This window comes from Mustelus asterias, chromosome 11 (assembly GCF_964213995.1).
Source record: "Mustelus asterias chromosome 11, sMusAst1.hap1.1, whole genome shotgun sequence".
Lineage (NCBI taxonomy): Eukaryota > Metazoa > Chordata > Chondrichthyes > Carcharhiniformes > Triakidae > Mustelus > Mustelus asterias.
In genome coordinates, this window is record NC_135811.1 from 69,812,132 (window position 1) to 69,825,704 (window position 13,573).

General features: G+C 44.1%; 1 protein-coding gene across 1 annotated transcript in view; it reads right to left on the reverse strand.

Moving 5' to 3' along the window:
• The window catches only part of strada (STE20 related adaptor alpha), a 98,407-nt gene that overhangs the window by 64,139 nt on the left and 20,695 nt on the right, over positions 1-13,573 (reverse strand). The window contains exon 2 of the mRNA XM_078222938.1: positions 7,952-8,007. The gene's annotated coding sequence lies outside the window, so the exon portion shown is untranslated. The remainder of the gene's footprint in view (positions 1-7,951; positions 8,008-13,573) is intronic.

Here is a 13,573-nt window from a genome sequence, read left to right on the forward strand (position 1 = left end):
TTCATCAACCCCAAGAGACAGACAGCTCAAAGTATTGCGAAATCCGCAGCAATTCCACATCACAATAAAATCTACAGGCTCCCAAACAAACACATTATTTTAAAAACAGAACGAAAAGTTGCAAATACTGCAAAACTGAAATGAAGACAGAAAATGCTGGAAACATTCAGATCAGTCACTGAATAGTGATCCTTCCATACTGATAAAAGTATCAACCAAACTAACCTGTCTTTCCACATCCAGGTGTTGACCATCTCACTGCATATTTCCAGCAGTTTCTAGTTTTACAACGGGATTCAACAGGTGCATTGCTATCAACTTGAGATATTTCTCACTCCGTCACTGCACAGTGTCATATTATTTGTCCCCACCCCCTCGACCCTGGTTCACAAACATCTGGAAACATCAGCTTTGCTGATCTGTGTCAGCAGTTTATGCAGACAAAGGATTGTGAATTATAAAGTTTCAAAAGAATGTGTGTTCCTGGCAAATGAACTCCCTCTTAATACCAGCCACAACACAGAGGTCAGAGTTCCTCATGGTGTGGGGACATCAGACAAGGCTACTCATGCATATATTAATAGAACATACATGTTGGGAATTGTTTAAGATGAATATTCAGCAGAAGTACTCTACATTTGTTAGGCCAATACATTTCAGAAAGTGCAATTAAGTTCCTTTCGCAGTAAGATTGAAAGAGACAAGGTATCAAAGGCATCCAGAACAAATGGAAGAGCTAATCTTAAAGATTAAATGACAGGAGTTATGTTATCAGAATGTGATGAAACAATGGCATTCATGAATGGAACATATAAACATCAACACATTGTAATGTCCTGGTGATCCAATCTAGTCTTGTGAAGATTGGTGTAAGCGGCCAAGAAGACATGTTTGCAAGATCTTGGAGCTGCTCTCATTTTTAAAAAAAATCATGGGATCTGGGCAATGCTGGCTAGGCTAGCATTTATTGCCCATCCCCAATTTCTCTAGAAAAGGCTTGAATCGCCGTAGTCCACATTTTGTAGGTGCTGTTAGGAAGAGAGTTCCAGGTTTCTGACCCAGCAACAGTGAAGGAATCACAATGTTTTCCAAGTGAGGATGGTGCGCAACTTGGAGGGGAACTTCAGGTGGTGCCCTTGTCCTTCTAGATGGTGTGCTGGAGTGAATGAATGTTTCAGGTGATGGATAGGATGCCAATCAAGCCACCTGCTTTGTCCTAGATGAACAGACTTTGTGTCCTCTGCGCACTCTTAGCGTCATCTGCAAACTTTGACACACTACACTTGGTCCCCAACTCCAAATCATCTATGTAAATTGTAAACAATTGCGGTCCCAACACTGATGCCTGAGGCACACCACTAGTCACTGATCGCCAACCAGAAAAACACCCATTCCCATTTATCCCCACTCTTTACTTTCTGTTAGTTAACTGATCCTCTATCCATGCTAATACATTACCCATAATGCCGTGCACCGTTATCTTATGCAGCAGCCTTTTGTGTGGCACTTTGTCAAATTCGCTACCCCAAAGTGTGGTGGATGCTGGGACAGTGAGTAAATTTAGGGAGGAGTTAGACAGAGTTTTGATTGGTAATGGGTTGAAGGTTTATGGGGAGAAGGCAGGAAAGGCAGGAAAATGGGGATGAGGAGCATATCAGCCATGATCCAAATGGTGGAGCAGACTCTAAGGGCCGAATGGCCTAATTCTGCTTCTATATGGATGATATTGGAATATGGATGATATTGGAATAGTGTAGATTAGAGGGGCTTTAGATTGGTTTCACTGGTCGGCGCAACATCGAGGGCCGAAGGGCCTGTACAGCGCTGTAATGTTCTATGTTCGATATCTTATACTTTCTGGAAATCCAGATATACCACATCCAAGGTTCCCCGTTGTCTACCGTGCTCGTAATGTCCTCAAAGAGTTCCACTAAATTAGTTAAACATGACCTGCCTTTCATGAACCCATGCTGTGTCTGCCCAATGGGACAATTTCTATCCAGATGTCTCGCTATTTCTTCCTTCCTTGGGACACTAAGGCAAATTTGCACCAATCAGCCTAACCTCCACATCTCTGAACTCTGGGAGGAAACCAGAGCACCTGGAGGAAATCCAGGCAGACACAGGGAGAATGTGCAAACTCCACAGTCACCCAAGGCTGGAAACGAACCCAGGTCCCTGGTGCCATGAGGCAGCAGTGCTAACCACTGTTCCACCGTGCTGCCCATGTCCGGGTCTTGATGCATATAGACGCTGATTGCCTCAGTATCTGAGTGAGGAGCTGCAAGTGGTTCTGAACACTGATCAGCGAGCACGCCCACTTCTGATCTTATAGATGAATGGAAAGTCATTGATGAAGCAGCTCGAGATGGTTACGCCTCGGACACTATGCTGTAGAACTCCTGCAGTAATATCCTGGGATTGGTATAATTGATCTTTGAAAGATAAAACACAACCATCTTCCTTTGTGCTGGGTAGGACTCCAACCAGCAGAGAACCCCTCCTGCCCCAATTCCCATGGATTTATTTTGTAGGGCTCTTTGATGCCACACTCGGTCAAATAGTGCATTGATGTCAAAGTCAATCACTTTCAGCTCACCTCTTCAATTCAGTACTTTTGACCATGCTTAGTCCAAGGTAATGAGGTCAGGATCCAAGTGGCCAAACTGAATATCCGAAGATGGGTTATTGCTGACCAAGTGCCCCTTGAACTCCGCTCCCCCCCCCCCCCTCCAAATTGGCCCTGTCACTGAGACCTCCTTGAATTAGCGCCGTCACTGATACCTCCTATCACTTTGCTAATGATCAGGGGTAGGTTAAAGCGACAATGGTCAGAATGAGATTTGTTGTGCTGTGTGTTTAAGACATATCTGGGCAATTTTTCACATCAGTAGTATAATAGTTGTATTGAGCTCTTTGGCTAGTGTTGCAGCCAGTTCTGGAGCACAAGTCTGAGTCTACTTCCTGGATGTTATCAGGAGTGCGGTGTCAGGGGCCCATAGCCTTTGCTGCATCAAGAATTGACTGAAGACACTGGATATCATGTCGAGTGCATCTAATTGGCTGAAGGTTGGTATGAGAGATGCTGGGCACCTCATTAAGGGGCTGAGATGGATCATCCACTTGGCACTTCTGGCTGAAGATGGTGGCAAATGCGTCAGTCTGGTCTTTTGCAGACTGTGCTGAGCTCCCCCATCACTGGGGATGTTTCCTCCTTCAGTTCGCTGTTTAATTGTCCACCATCATTGATGATTGGATGTGGCAGGACTGCAGAGTTGTTGGTTGTGGGATCAGTTTGCTGTCTAAGACATTTAGCCACTGCTTGCCATGCACGTAGCCCTCTGTAGTAGCTATACCAGGTTAGTATCTCATTCTTAGGTATGCCTGGTGCAGCTTATGGTCTGTTCTCCTGCACCCTTCATCGAACCAAGGTTTGCTCATCTGGTTTGATGAGAGTGAGGAGAAGCTGGGCCATGAGATTGCAGATTGTGGTTGAATATCCACTACCCGCAAGTGGTTGCTTTGTAGTATTTTAATGACTTGGTTCAATAACGATCGAGAAAGTTTGAGATCTTCCTTTACCTTTAATGCAGGTTCGAGGACAAAAATGGCAATATCCTAAAGAAACTCAACATATCAGACTGGAAACGAACATTCACTCCACCATGCTAGTCCAGGACTATTTTTAGAATGTCATTGTAGAGACACAGGAACCACTAGCTCAACCCCCTATCTCCCCACCTCCAGATATCCCAGCTCTGAGGGAAGGGTGGTCCATGGCACATCAACATCAAATACAGAAGAAATAGGTGTAGAGAGTGCAAAAGATACTCAAAGCATTGCCATTGGTCCCTTATGGATGACCACCCCACCATAGTAATTCACCAGTTAATCTCAAGCAGCAATAGTACAAAATGGCTCAAAACTAACTTACCACCAAACAGTCCCACATCCTGCAGGCTCTCCACGCTCAGTTTTTCAGACACCCACCTCTAGGCCACGCAATTTCAAAAAGTAAAAGAGACAAGATAAGAAAGCACCATTAGCAGTTTTTTTTAAAAAAACGTCTTTTGTTGTTTTTACAAGGTTTTAACTGCTTCAGAATAATGTGGGAAAATCAAAGTAGGATCAGAATAATGTGGGAAAATCCAAGCGGGATCAGAAACCGATGAGCAATTTGCAGATTCTAATCCTCTGCTTTCCCAAGTCTGCACTATGTTGCTTCAGATTTTGTTGCAACTTAGCAGTTTCAAATCTCCTCCTCAAAGTGTCTCCCCTTGCTCCTCTTCCAATAGAAACTTGCTGGCATATAGGCCTGGGCACAATTTATCGCCCAATACTTTGCCCAACTGACCACCTTGAACATCAGACATCTTGTGGAATAATTGGACTTCTTTGTACCTTAGAATGAAAGGCTGTTCAGGGTAGGCAAGATAGCTTTGAGGTGCCACAGGAGGAGGTCTGGCTTCCCCTCTGCTCCAAATGACTGCGTATTACCACGTGCAAAAGTTGAATTTTGAAGACCAGTTTTTTTAGCCAAGTAGTTAAGAGGTCATCTTTTATACGGGTGAAATATGAGGGCCTTACTTTCAACTAAAACACACTGGCTTGACACATGGCTCACAAAAGAATCCACAAGATATCTGGGGGAAAATGGCATCCACCCACACCATTCTGTTTTTGGCATGGAGCCTCCCGCCACACCCTGCGACAAGAAGCCATGAGGCTGGAAATTCTTATGCTGATGGTCCCCTTCCCTTGATCTAGATCTAGGTGTAGGGGGATTGCATGGAGTCAGCATCACCAGGTGATGATTGGCAAGGCCTGAGCCTCCCTTCCCCTTCCCAGAAGGGTGATGGGCAGCAAACAAGGACACAAGACCAGAGAGATTGTTTAAAGTTTGCTTGGAAGTTGACCCCTGTATCCATGTGCGCTGTTTATTACTCTTCACTGATCTGTTTAGTTACTCTTCCCAAAAATTTAAAATCAATCTACATTCTAAATATAAAAGCAAAATGCCACAGATGCTGAAATAAAAACAAATTCCTGGAAATACCCAAGCAGGTCTGGCAGCATCTGTGGAATAGGACCATCTTCAATTCTGAAGGAAGATGGAAATGTGATTGTGCCACTGCAAGGGGAGAGAGGGAGGAAGAACAAAAGGGGAAGTCAGAGGGCAGGAGAGATTAGATGACAGAGGTCATGAATCAAAGGGATGTAATAATTGGGGTAAAAGAAAGCAAGCATTTGTTAAGAGTCTGAATAGCAGAACAGTGATCCACATTCTTCCTGTCTTAACTGACAAGTAGGAGCTGGAAGGAATGGGGCAAGTGTACTCTCTGTACTGAATAATGAACTGACGTTTTTCATTTGATTGTAGAGATTATATTTTGGTTCTGAAATTTTTGAGCTTTGATCCCTGAAAAAGTAGGATCGACTCTCACGGAGGTACATGAAAAGCTATGGACTTTTTAGGTCAGAAAACTTTTGGTTGACTTTTACATGAATATCTACAGTATCTGAAATAAATGTTTCAGCCAAGAAATAAGTGGCTGAGAAAACAGCAATCATGAATGATTCAAGTATAACTTTAGTACTTGTGTATTGAACATGCGCAGAGGGATCCGTTAACTCTTCATTAAACTACTCCTCAATTGATCTGAGAACGGTGAGGACAGGAAATCTTGTTTGAGAGAAGTATCATTGAAGTAAATAGTTACAACATTTCAAGTAGGTTGTAGTCAAAGGATCTGGAAACAGATGAATCAGGAAGTCTTCCTTTCAGTGATAAAACCTGAAGTGTTCAGCTCCTTCCAGATGCTTTTCCTCCACTTCAGGCGGTTTCCAGGTGTCAGTGAGGATGTTGTACTTTTTCAAGGAAGGTTTGAGGGTGTCCTTGAAGCATGCCCTTTGCTCTTCTGGGGTTCCCTAAGCTCCGAGCATAGTGCTCGTTTTGGTCGTCTCGTGTCAGGTAGGTGAACGATGTGCCCCTACCCAGCGGAGCTGGTCGAGTGTGGTCAATGCTTCGATGCTGGAGATGTTGGTCTGAGCGACAACACTGACTTTGGAGCACCTATCCAGCCAATGGATCTGCAGGATCTTGTGGAGACAGCACTGGTGGAAAGTCTCCAGGGTTTTGAGGTGCCTGCTGTGCAATATGGAAGGATGAGTATCACGACTGCTCTGTAGACTATGAGCTTGGTGCCAGGTCTTAGATCCACACTCTTCCTCAGGCAACTGAAGGGCACGCTGGCACACAAGTGTTAGCCTTATCACTGTCTGCCCTTGTTGACAGTAAGCTCCCAAGGTATGGAAAGTGGTCCACGTCGTCCAAGGCCTTGTTGCGGATTTTGATAATAGTCTGGGGGACCCTTGTCTTACGGATGTTTAATGCAAGAGCTATGCTGTGCATGAGGACTTGGAGCACAGCCTCAGGGTGGGCGCAGGTAAAAGCAACATCGGCATCCCGTAGCTCAATCACAGAGGGTGGCGTGACCTTGGATCTGACCTGCAGGCAGCAGAAGCTTTTTTTAAACTTTTAAAACTAGTGGGCAGAATCCACATTGCAACTCTGGGAGGAGCTCTTCAGCCACAGGGAGGTGATGATTAAGGGGCACTCTTACCATGACCTTAACTGTGATCGACAGCAGGGAATTTCCTCTGTAGTTACTGCAGTCATGTTGGACTTGTCACCTTTCTTGAAGATGGCCATAATTACAGCATCTCCAGGATCTGGCATGTTCTCCTCCTTCCAGATAAGGGAATTGAAGTCATGTATTCATGCCAATAGCGCTTCTCCACCATGTTTTAGTGCTTTGGCAGGAATTCCATCTGTTCCTGATGCTTGTTGTTCTTCAGCAGTTGACAGCCTTTTCCTTTTGTACTTTGTGCAGGTTTGGGGTTGTGCTGACATGGTGGCAGGTGGCATGCCGTGGGATGGAGTAGAGGTTGCTCACATTGAAGACAGCCTCTGTTAAGGATGTCTTTGAAGTGCTCCTTCCAGCGAGTGCTGTCTGCCTCCGTTCCTGATGAGCACCTCTCCATTCTTAGCCAACAGTGGAGTGGGGTCTTGGGTCATAGGTGGTCTTAACTGAGCTGAAGAAACCTCACTCATCATGGTTGTCGGTTAACTGTTTCTCCTGCGCTTTCTCCACCCACCATCTGTTCTTTAATTCACGTGTTTCTTTGATGGACCTCAGCCCCTGTAGACGGCTTTCTTGCTCTCAAGTTCGGTTGTTGGTTCAGAAAGGCCTCGCTGATCAGTTCTCAGTCACTCAAACCGGTCTTCGTGTTTCCTGGTCGAGTGACCAAGTGTTTCTTGACATTGTAGACACTCGACAACTGTGTTACAGAGTCGTCAGGTTCGCAGTGAGGTGCTGGTTGAATCGGGCTCTCTGATCAGGGTCTGTGTCTCAGCATTGAATTTCCTGCAGCATTGTTTCTGTTGCTTGGGGGCCACATTGATGGTGATCAGAGTGGATTACACAGTGGCCCGTACAGCAGTCACTGGTTCCTTGCATGGTGCAGGTGGTACAGACATCCTTGCAGCCCCTCGCTTGGACAATGAGCAGTCAAGCAGGTGCCAGTGCTGGAATGAAGGGGGTTGGCATAAGGTGCAGGAGGGAGACTTCTAGTCTTGAGCTGAACAGCAGAGTATTTTTAACTTGTATGGGAAGGAGCGTTGACCCTAAGCTGTGAAATCTAGGGGCAATTTATTTTGCATTAGTTTCAATGTTAAAAGCTGAAACTACACAGCAAACACTCACTAAAGGACACAGCTTTATAAAAATTCTCCAGAATCACTCGTCCTGCATTCAATCACATGTTAACTGGCTCACAATGGCTTTTTTTTAAACCATCAATCAGCCCTTGATCAAGCTCAAGCTAATGAAACAGTTAGTACTTCACATAATTTACATCAATGCAAATATTGAAATAAAATGGGACTTACCAAAAATGACATGGAAAAGCTGGTGTGTCACCAAACAGGCACTGCCATTAAGAGATCTGGTATGAAACAGAGCACCAATATAAACACAGTGACTTCACAGTGGATCTGCATCACTCATCGTGTGTGAATACACTGGACAGTCAAAGGTAATTAACAAAGGTTCCATGAACATACCAATGAAAGAGTTTGCTAACTTGCACAGACCTTGCTACAGCAAACTCTGGTTAGTACACAAATAAATGCTTTGCAAAATGACTTCCCTCAATGTGTCAAGAGGATGGGAGGCCTGTTCTCTGCAATTACCCATCAGCTCTCTCTCAATAACGAGGGTCCAACCCATCACTGGGGGTAAACATTTGGAGTTAATGTTATGATGATAGTCATGCAATATATATAGTTTTTTATGTTTAAGGGGAAAGTTTAAAAATCCAGCTTTATTGTCTAGGCAGCTGGTGTGTCTGGAAAACATTTAGCTCAAAGGTAGTGAAAGTAAGTTAACAACTCATTTTAACTAGAAATGGGTTACTTTGATAGAACTAATGGGCTTTTGCTTATACAAGAAGTTCCCCTGGCATTTCTGACTCGGCTGATTGACAGGGTCATTTGATAATATGGGTCTACACAGAGAAAGAAGCTTTTGCAGTTTTTAGAGTTACAGTTCTGGCTGGGAACTGTTTGAAGACAGAGGCTTCTGCAAGATGCTCCAAAACTCTCTCTGAAAGCTTCAAGACTGTGCACACTTGTTAAGGGTCAGATCAGAAACCCCAAGATATTTTATGAAGTTAGCCTAGACCCTAACTTTCACATTTGATTTTGACATTATGATGAGCATAAGGCGTTTCACTCCAGGTATGACTCAAGTGACCCACTAAGAAGCTTCCATCAAAACAAACCTCATTTAAGAACACAGTTAGAATATAACAAAAAATAATTAACATAACTTTGACCAATAAAAATACTCAAACATGACAAAGTACAATTCTTAATAGCCAGCTTTCTCTATTGTTCCAATTTAGCAATATCCTCCATAGACATAAATCCCTTCTTTAGAACCAGTTAGCACAGAAACCAAAGATGCTTCTGTAGGTTCTTGATTTCCAGCCTTTTGACACTTCTGGAAAGTGATCAAGACATGTGTCTTCTAATTAACATGCAGCAACTTCCAGAGAAAGCTCCCCTTCCAGACAACAGAGCCTCAGGAGAAAGATTTATTTCCTCCCAGATTCCAGTCTCCAGATCTGAGAGAGCCCAGTCATATCACCTTACCAGTCAATCAACCTAATCAAGCCTCACTCTGCAATATCCCAGGGGAAAACAAAACAACAGAACTCTGCATTATTTCAGATCAAAACAAAAATGACATCAATTAAGACCAATTATGTTGCTGCAATAACAATCGTGTGCTGCTGGATCCAGTCAAAATGGCTCCGATAAAAATGGAAGGAACTAGTAAACTTGTTTTGATGGGCGGCACGGTAGCACAGTGGTTAGCACTGCTGCTTCACAGCTCCAGGGACCCAGGTTCGATTCCCGGCTTGGGTCACTGTCTGTGTGGAGTTTGCACATTCTCCTCGTGTCTGCGTGGGTTTCCTCCAGGTGCTCCGGTTTCCTCCCACAGTCCAAAGATGTGCGGGTTAGGTTGATTGGCCATGCTAAAAAATTGCCCCTTAGTGTCCTGAAATGCGTAGGTTAGAGGGATTAGCGGGTAAAATATGTAGGGATATGGGGGTAGGGATTGTGGTCGGTGCAGACCCGATGGGCTGAATGGCCTCTTTCTGTACTGTAGGGTTTCTATGATTTCTATGATAAACATTCTGTACAGAATCATGGCAAATAAATTTCAGAAAGGCATACATTCATTACAGCAAGTATTTTTATGGTTGCTAACTGTATTTTAAATGGCACTTGAATGTTGCTTCTTTGGAACTGAAACAGTGATGACTTAAGGTTGTTTCCTTTCATTTTTAAATATCGTTGAGTTGCTAACAGATAAGCTGCTTCATTTGTTAAGTTACATTTAAACTGTGTTATTAAATAAAGTTTAGTGTACTATAAAAGATCCCTAATTTGTCAGTGGAATCACTCCTATGAAGTATCCTATCTTCATATGTATGCCAAAATAGAAAAATTATTGGGGTCTAGTCTTGTTCATAGTGTAATTTGGGATTCTGATCCGAGATCCTAACAATGTCACCACATTAGAAACATAGAAAACTACAGCACAAAACAGGCCCTTCGGCCCCACAAGTTGTGCCGAATATATCCCTACCTTTTAGGCCTACCTATAACCCTCCATCCTATTAAGTCCCATGTACTCATCCAGGAGTCTCTTAAAAGACCCTATTGAGTTTGCCTCCACCACCACTGACGGCAGCCGATTCCACTCGCCCACCACCCTCTGTGAAAAACTTCCCCCTAACATTTCCCCTGTACCTACCCCCCCCAGCACCTTAAACCTGTGTCCTCTCGTAGCAGCCATTTCCACCCTGGGAAAAAGCCTCTGAGAGTCCACCCGATCTATGCCTCTCAACATCTTATATACCTCCATTAGGTCTCCTCTCATCCTACATCTCTCCAAGGAGAAAAGACAGAGCTCCCTCAGCCTATCCTCATAAGGCATGCCACTCAATCCAGGCAACATCCTTGTAAATCTCCTCTGCACCCTTTCAATCTTTTCCACATCCTTCCTGTAATGAGGCGACCAGAACTGAGCACAGTACTCCAAGTGGGGTCTGACGAGGGTCTTATATAGCTGCATCATTATCCCCGGACCCCTAAACTCAATCCCTCGATTGATAAAGGCCAGCACACCATACGCCTTCTTAACCACCTCCTCCCCCATTTAATTCCTCAAATTAAATGGGGGATTGGATAGATTCCATACAACTGCATCCTATTCAGGACACGAGAATAAAACCTTCCTATTTCTTCCATCACCCAAGTCATTTTCCTAATGCAGCTCAGATTAGATACAGATTAAAACTTCTTCCACCAGGGTATGGGCACGAGGATGAAGCAAAACAAGAGATGGGTGATCCTAAATGAATATTTCTCATCTGTATTTACCGTTGAGAATGGCATGGATGTTAGGGAACTTGGGGAAATAAATAGTGATGTCTTGGGGAGTGTACATATTACAGTGGAGGTGGTGCTGGAAATCTTAAAGCACATCAAGGTAGATAAATCCCCGGGACCTGATGAAATGTATCCTAGGACGTTGTGGGAGGCCAGGGAGGAAATTGCGGGTCCCCTAGCAGAGATATTTGAATCACCGACAGCCACAGGTGAGGTGCCTGAAGATTGGAGGGTGGCAAATGTTGTGTCTTTGTTTAAGGGCTGCAGGGAAAAGCCTGGGAACTACAGACCAATGAGCCTAACGTCTGTAGTGGGTAAATTGTTAGAAGGTATTCTGAGAGAAGGATCTACAGGCATTTAGAGAAGCAAGAACATTTAGGGACAGTCAGCATGGCTTTGTGAGTGGAAAATCATGTCTTACAAATTTGATTGAGTTTTTTGAAGGGGTAACCAGGAAGGTAGATGAGGGCAGTGCAGTTGATGTTGTCTACATGGACTTTAGCAAGGCTTTTGACAAGGTACCGCATGGTGGGTTGTTGAATGAGGTTAAATCTCATGGGATCCAGGGTGAGGTATCCAAATGGATACAAAATTGGCTTGATGACAGAAGCCAGGTGGTTGTAGGGGGTTGTTTTTCAAACTGGAGGCCTGTGACCAGCGGTGTGCCTCAGGGATCGGTGCTGGGTCCACTGTTATTTGTCATTTATATTAATGATTTGGATGAGAATTTAGGAGACGCGGTTAGTACGTGTGCAGATGACACCAAGATTGATGGCATAGTGGACAGTGAAGGTTATCTAGGATTGCAACGGGATCTTGATGTATTGGGCCAACGGGTTGATGAATGGCAGATGGAGTTTAATTTAGATAAATGTGAGGTGATGCATTTTGGTAGATCGAACCAGGGCAGGACTTACTCAGTTAATGGTAGGGTGTTGGGGAGAGTTACAGAACAGGGAGATCTAGGGATACAGGATCAGAGCTCCTTGAAAGTGAAGTCATAGGTGGACAGAGTGGTGAAGAAGGCATGCTTGGTTCCCTTGGTCAGAACATTGAATACAGGAGTTGGGACATCTTGTTGAAGCTGTACAAGACATTGATAAGGCCACACTCAGAACTTGTGTAGTTCTGTTCACCCTATTATAGAATTAACCTAGAAAGAATGCAGAAAAGATTTACTAGGATGCTACCGGGACTCGATAGTTCGAGTTATAAGGAGAGGCTGGATAGACTGGGACTTTTTTCCCTGGAGCGTAGGAGGCTTAGGGGCGATCTTATAGAGGTCTATAAAATTTATGAGGGGCACAGATCAGCTAGAGAGCCAACATCTTTTTCCAAAGGTAGGGGAGTCTAAAACTAGAGGGCATAGGTTTAAGGCACAGTAAGTAGTCTCACAACACCAGGTTAAAGTCCAACAGATTTATTTGGTAGCATGAGCTTTCAGAGTGCTGCTCCTTCATCAGGAGCGGCGCTTCAAAAGCTTGTGCTACCAAGTTGGGAATCAAGTAGATAAGGTTGTTAAGAAGGCATATGGTGTCTTGGCGTTTATTGGTAGGGGGATTGAATTTAGGAGTCGTAGCGTTATGTTGCAACTGTACACAACTCTGGTGCGGCCGCACTTGGAGTACTGTGTGCAGTTCTGGTCCCCACATTACAGGAAGGATGTGGAGGCTTTGGAGAGGGTGCAGAGGAGGTTTACCAGGATGTTGCCTGGTATGGAGGGGAGATCCTATGAGGAGAGGCTGAGGGATTTGGGATTGTTTTCGCTGGAAAGGCGGCGGCTAAGAGGGGATCTTATTGAAACATATAAGATGATTAGAGGTTTAGATAGGGTGGATAGTGATAGCCTTTTTCCTCTGATGGAGAAATCCAGCACGAGGGGGCATGGCTTTAAATTGAGGGGGGGTAGTTATAGAACCGATGTCAGGGGTAGGTTCTTTACCCAGAGGGTGGTGAGGGATTGGAATGCCCTGCCAGCATCAGTAGTAAATGCGCCTAGTTTGGGGGCGTTTAAGAGATCCGTAGATAGGTTCATGGACGAAAAGAAATTGGTTTAGGTTGGAGGGTCACAGTTTTTTTTTTTAACTGGTCGGTGCAACATCGTGGGCCGAAGGGCCTGTTCTGCGCTGTAATGTTCTATGTTCTATGTTCTATAAACGTGGACAATTGGGACTAGCTTTGTGGTTTAAAGAAAAGGGTAGCATGGACAAGTTGGGCCAAAGGGCCTGTTTCCATGCTGTAAATCTCTATAACTCTATGGCAAACACATTCCAATGAGGGGGAAAGAAAAAGCATTGAAAGCTAGAGTGGCCTGGATAGCTAAAGATATAGATTACAATCAGATAGAAAAAGGAGCCTCAAGTCAAATACAAGGTCCATAATAGAGAATCTAGCTGAATACACAAGCAGAGAAAGTCTAAAAAAGGAACAAGAGTACAAAAATAGTTTAGCAGCCAACAAAAATAGAACCCCAAAAGATTTTTGAACATATAATTAGTAAGCTGGTAGTAAGGAAAAGCTGGGTAAATTAAGGACCAAAAGTACTTC